Source organism: Mesoplodon densirostris, chromosome 5 (genome assembly GCF_025265405.1).
Source record: "Mesoplodon densirostris isolate mMesDen1 chromosome 5, mMesDen1 primary haplotype, whole genome shotgun sequence".
Classification (NCBI taxonomy): domain Eukaryota; kingdom Metazoa; phylum Chordata; class Mammalia; order Artiodactyla; family Ziphiidae; genus Mesoplodon; species Mesoplodon densirostris.
In genome coordinates this window covers 104,902,438-104,909,367 of record NC_082665.1, presented here as the reverse complement: position 1 = coordinate 104,909,367, position 6,930 = coordinate 104,902,438, and positions in this window count along the sequence as shown.

Here is a 6,930-nt window from a genome sequence, read left to right as displayed (position 1 = left end):
AGCTAGGTAGGAAGGAACGGGAGAGGAGGAAGGATCCTACTTTCCTGTGCCTGGTAGGAACGGGAAGGACCTACCTTATATTCTTTCTCATAAATTATCCTAGAAAGGAAGAATGCAGGCTATTTTATTTCTATTTTAAACGAGCAATCAGAGGTGTGTCCCATGTAGATGACCCATCATGTTTATATATGGGTGGGAACTGATAATGGCATAAATATTACAGAATCCTAATAAACCACAGGTTATTATCAAATGCATTTGGATGGTCTGTGTTCAGAATGCGCTGTAAATTATCTTACCACGTAGGTTGAAAGATTAGCAATACCCACTAGCCAACGAGGCGAGCTTCAGTGGCAACATCTTTAAGGGTTTTCATCAGGCAAAACCACCTTGTCTTTGTCAAGCTGGCTTCCTTCCAGGGTCCAAGGTCTCTCCGTTGTTATTCCACCGAGGAATCCCACTTCAGACCTTTACCAGCCACAAAAAGTTCCTTCATGTGATTTGTACTGATCACAGGGCTGTCAATGTTTAAATCTCACGAATTTGAAAAAGATTACCTGTTCTTATCTTGAGAAGTTCATAGATACTGCTTAATCAGTCTTGCCCTAAGGAATATATGAAAAAAAAAGACACATATAGGAGGCCCAAACTTAATTTGCCTTTCACTATCATCTGAGCTTGGATAGAAGTATTTCACAGATAGGAAAAATGTATGGGAAAACTCTAAAGGAAATGCACTTTCTCAGAAGGGCAAATTAAAGCAGAAATAAATTCGAGATATGTAATATGTGGCAGTGGTATAAAACGTATATGAGAATATATATAAAAATATAATATATAAAAAAGTATATGACAAAAAACTTTATAAATTGTGAATTGTTATATGTATGTCAGTAATTCGATAGCACCCTCCCATCCTCACTTCTGATGTCACCCCATGGAGAAAGCTTTCTAAATTCCTAACCATTTTTCTTCTACCAGGTGGGTACTCAGTAAATATTTGTGGCATTAATGAATAAGTGAACTTTTGAATCTTAATTCTTAAATGAAATCTTATTATAGAGATTGGGCAATATTTCTGATAAAGACTTAAAAAAAATTGAAGTATAGTTGATTTACAATATTGTGTTAGTTTCAGGTGTACAGCAAAGTGATTCAGTTATATATATAAATTCTTTTTCAGATTCTTTTCCATTATAGGTTATTACAAGATATTGAATATAGTTCCCTGTGCTATATAGTAAATCCTTGTTGATTATCTATTTCAGTATCTGTAGTAGTGTGTATCTGTTTATCCCATACTCCTAATTTATTCCCCCCCCCCACTTCCCCTTTGGTAACCGTAAGTTTTTTCTTTGTCTGGAAGTCTGGTTTTGTTTTGTAAATAAGTTCATTTGTATTATTTTTTTAGATTCCACATATAAGTAATATCACATAGTACTTATCTTTCTCTGTCTGACTTACTTCACTTAGTATGATAATCTCTACGTCCATCCATATTGCTGCAAATGGCAATATTTCGTTCTTTTTTATGGCTAGTATTCTATTGTGTCTATATATTTATATACCACATCTTCTTTATCCATTCATCTGTTGATGGTCACTTAGCTTCCATGTCTTGGCTATTGTAAATAGTGCTGCCATGAACATTGGGGTGCACGTACCTTTTTGAATTAGAGTTGTCATCTTTTCTGGATATATGCCCAGGAGTGAAGTTGCTGGATCATATGGAAGTTCTGTTTAAGAAACCTTCATACTGTTTCCCATGGTGGCTGCACCAGTTTGCATTCCCACCAACAGTGCCGACAGTGTAGGAGGGTTCCAATAAAGGCATTTTTTTTTAAAGTAAGCTTGGGAAGACCACATGCTGTCTATACCATTTGGAGTGTCACGATGCACATCAATTCATTAATTAATTGCCCTGAGACATTTTGCTGTAAAATTTGCTCAACTTTGTTTTACCTAGCATGTACCAGATTCTGGCCACAGAATCATACTGAGGAGCACTGAAGTAATATCGTATTTGAGGAAGTGCTGCTTTAAAAGTTAAAATAAAAATATGAGATGTCACAAGGCATAAATAATTAATGTCAGATGGATTCTGTACTATGTATGGTACCAATTTGTAAAGGAGAAAGATTAACGTGAAATGGCCTGCAAAATCTTCTTGAAGGAAAACGGAAGCTTGAGGGATGGATGAAGTCTGGCTAGGTGGGGGGTAAGGTAGCGCTGTAGTGTTTCACTGTTTTGTCTCCTAGCACCTGATAGGACACACTCCCGTTAATAGCGGTGTCTCACTGTGGGATGTGAATTTGAGTTTGGGGGAAGGGCTTATGAGCAGTCCAAAAACTTGGCTCTCACCCATTTTCCACTGTGATCCTGACCCTAGCCTCACATGATGTGCCTTGAAAAATACGGTGGCTTTAAAGATGGGTGAGTGGTCAGAACTTCCAGGGACTCCGTAACAGACAATTTCCTTTTTTTCTTTTTTCTTTTTTATAAATTTATTTATTTATTTTTGGCTGCATAGGATCTTTGTTTCTGTGCGTGGGCTTTCTCCAGTTGTGGCAAGCGGGGGCTACTCTTCATTGCGGTACACGGGCTTCTCACTCTGGTGGCTTCTCTTGTTGTGGAGCATGGGCTCTAGGTGCACAGGCTTCAGTAGTTGTGGCACTTGGGCTCAGTAGTTGCGGCTCGCGGGCTCCAGAGCGCAGGCTCAGCAATTGTGGCACACGGGCCTAGGTGCTCCGCGGCATGTGGGATCTTCCCGGATCAGGGCTCGAACCTGTGTCCCCTGCATTGGCAGGCGGATTCTTAACCACTGTGCCAGCAGGGAAGCCCTCCTTTTATTCTTTTCGACTCTGTTGAGGTTACTCAGCCTAACTGAAGAGCTTCCATCGAAGCTGTGAGTTATTGGGATTCACCTCTTTAGGGACTTTAATCTTGGCAGTGGGAGAGGAATTGAAATCTCCTTGTCTACCACTTAGTGCAAAATGTATTATCAGTCTTGTCTGGTTCTACCCATGGAATCACAGGAGTTTGGAATCAGATGACATCTTCGAGACTATCTAATGATTCAGCTTTCTCCTTTCATAGATGAAAATGCTGAGGCCAGAGAGAGCAAGTTATGTCCTCAAGGCCATACTGATTTGGGGTTGAGACTCTTGCCTCCCAGTCCCTTCCTCATTTCCACTAGGGAAGAATTCACCCCGAATCTCGCCTCATTCTGAGTGGGAGGCAAAGCTTTCTCCATTTACTGAGGGGAAACTGACAGAGGGGTAGTATGTAGAGTCCCCGTACTTTGCTGATTCTACAGGTTACATGCAGGTGATTCCCACTTCCATGATGAAAACAATTGTCCATCCTTTATTTCGTATTTTACCTAAGGCTTGCAGGCTTTTAAAAGGGGCATTGTTTTCACTGGGACTGATGGGTGGTATACCCAATGTCCCTGCCTTGCATTCCTTTCGAACTCTGTTTTTGCCCCAAAGTTGGATGCTTTCTAAGCAGTATAACTGCCACCATGGTCAAGCCCCCCAACTGCTTAAATTACTCTTTGAAAATATAAATGTGGTGAGACATTTTTAGTTTCATGCTCCTACTCTTGAACTCTAGTTTCCCCTTCTGTGATTCATTTATATTTTCAGACCCTAAAGAATGATTTAATTAATTTTCATGTTTTACTAATTTGCACATTTGGCTTTCTTGTTTTACTAGTTTTTGTATTAACCTCAGAGATTCATGTTGAGAAAAATGCTCGTATTTCAAATAGATTTTATTTATATTTTGTCAGATAACTGATACATTTGGAGCCTTTCGTGGGGGGTGGGGAGTATAGTCTAGGAATTTTCAAAAACTTGTTGCCATTCCTCCGAATTTCTGCTTAGGCTGACAGGTAGAATAAATTTTCAATAAATGAAAGAAGTGTTTCTAAGGTTCCAAAGAGAGAGCCTCACAAATGCTTTCCCACTTTTCAATATGAATTATTTTCTTTTGATTTTTTTAAAGCAAGCAGAGACCAGGCCAAGCTTATTTGGAAGTCAGTCTGAAATAAATGAATCTGGGTCTCTCTAACAACAAAAAAAGGCCTTTTCTGGGGCACTCAAGCACATCATTCACAGCTAACTGTGCGTTATTCTATAGTGTGGATACAAACATATATGATAGGTCACATGCTCATAAACCAAGTAATAATTGTGTAGTGGAATAATTTATCCCTACCATAGAAATAGAAATCCTGTAAGTAAAAATTCTGGGGAACAGAAGTTGTAGTTTGTATAATGACCTGATGTGAGACATGGGCTTTTATTCCATTTCTATTTTGTGTGTGTGTGTGTTTTGTTTTGTTTTAATAAACTATATGGAGTTTTCCTGAAATACTGGAAAAGGTCTGTGGAGATGCATGTATCTGTGTGAATGCGTATGAAAAAGCCTCATGTAGGCTCTTTTCACTCCTTTGGTAAAGGCCTCCTTGAAGCAACTTCCTCTAGTCTTGCTAAGGAAGGAAAACACAGCTTCGAGCCAATGTTAGGGAGGAGCTGTCCGGTGCTCTCTAGCAGCAAACACGCTTACAACTCAGTTTAGAATAAAGTGTACTGCAAACACCTAATTTTTACAGAACTGCTTGTATTGGGAGTTACTAATTAAAAATCCTCACGCTCTCCCTTCTTTTCCTGTTCAAATCTGCAAGGTTATTTAATTGAAGTCCTATTTTGTGGGTGCAGATGCATGATGTGTTTGAATCATCAAACAGATTTATAGTGTGTTTTGATTGTTGTGTGTGCCTCATTGCTATTCCCAGAATGTCGAGCTGAGCTTATGCTCCTCGGGAAGACTTAGCCGCCTGAAACAGTAAAAGAGTCCTTTCTTCTTCTCCCGCCCCCTCGCCCCCCATTTTCCTTGAAACTTTGCCAATATCAGATCGCGCGCTGTCTGTTGCTGCATTAAAATGAAGTCATTCCCTCCCACTTGTCACCCTCCTCCCTCCCACCCCCTACCTTTCCCTGTGCTCTCCAGCTCCGCGATTTTCTAAGTGGGGGTGCCGCTCTTGCCGTTATGGACGAACTTTTTCAGTTTTATTTTCTTCCGCCTTTCTCTCCTCTCCATTTTTTCTCCCCACTTCTTAGAGGTGGTTTTTGGATTGGGGGCTGTGAAAGGAAAAGAGAAGGGGCCTGTTTTCCTCTCGAGGTAAAAACAGCCTTGGAAACGGCAGGTGCACGGCCCCCAAGCAGCTGCTTGCGCCTCGCAAGCTGAAGCGTTTTACTTCCCCCTTCTAAGCCAAGAGCACTTCATATAATCCTCTCATGCGATTCACACTGTAATTGCAGAAACCCCGACTGCTAGGGCTCATCTTATTATTATTATTACGATTATTATTATTGTTGTTGTTGTTGTTTTTCACTGATAACAAGCTCTTCTGCAAACAGGAACCTGTCATGTTAATTAGGTTTTTGTGTAAGATGAGCTGCTTCTCTAGAAGCAAGATTTTTTTTTTTTTGTCTTGCTCATAGCCCTGTTCCCCTACCCCCTTCCAGGCCTTACCCCCTTAGAGGCCACTTAGGGAGTAGCACATGTGGAACTTTTATGTGGTTCTATAGGCCTTTTATTATCCTGTGGGCCTCATCCTCTTCTTAAGAAAGAGGCCAGTGGTTAGATGCTGGCAATGAAAATTATTTTCTTGAACACCAGCTTGTTTTCTCAAGGTTCTGCTTATTCCTTCGGTAATTATGGGACTAAAGGATTTTTTTTTTTTTTTTTGGTTGACCCATGAGTGCTGTAGTCTATGGAACAATCATTTCATGGTTTTGAGGAAGAAAGGGCCAGGGATGAAAGTATGAAGAGATTTTTTTTTTTTAATTCCCTTAAGAAATTCTTAGGGAATTAATGAAAGTGTTTTTATTGCCAATTTAAAGAAAACCTGGTGCTTTGAGGTTCAGAGATATACAAACTATTACTAACGCCTAAATCTAATTTTGATCTACAACTTTGGCCTATTTTTTATTGTTTACCAAATTCAGCAATTCATGACCACTGTCTTTTTTTTTTATGTCTACATACTACCTGTACTATTATTTAAATAATATTTTCTTTATATGGCCTTACCTTTTAAATGTAGTTTACTAGCAAAGGAAACAATAATATACCACTACTATAAATAGTAAATTAATGCGATAAGCGATACAAACATAACTGTTAAAGTAAAAAAATGGAAACTGTTAAGTTCATTTGTGTTAGAGGTATTGCATAGTATAGGAAAGGTGTTCAGGATTAGCACTGGGACTTTTTATTCTTACTGTAATCAGAAGGATTGAAAGAGAACCAACAGGAGAATAACTTTCCCACTCACTGTGTGCACTACTGGTATTCAAGGCCATGCCAGTGTACCACCCTCATCTGCTCATCTCCAGCAGCGTGCCCACGCACGGCACATGCCCTACACTTTGGGAAATACCAGCCCATTGGGGGCTGAGGGCTCAGGTGGTCCAAAATCCATTATGGATATTTGATTCTAGGAGGACTATTATTTAAGTTGGCTCTTGATGTATATGAAATATATATTTCTAGTAAAAGAGTGACAAGAAAACCTACTCTTTAAGAGGAATTTGTGTCTACTAGTGGAATTAATGAAACATTGAGCATAAGAAACCAAAGTTCTAAAAGAACATCAAGGGGGGGGGCTTCCCTGGTGGCACAGTGGTTGAGAGTCCGCCTGCCAATGCAGGGGACATGGGTTCGTGCCCCGGTCTGGGAAGATCCCACATGCCACGGAGCTGCTGGGCCCGTGAGCCATGGCCACTGAGCCTGGGCATCCGGAGCCTGTGCTCCGCAACGGGAGAGGCCACAACAGTGAGAGGCCCACATACTGCAAAAAAAAAAAAAAAAAAAGAACATCAAGGGGGAAAACTTAAGAAAATCCAAGTTCCAGGATCC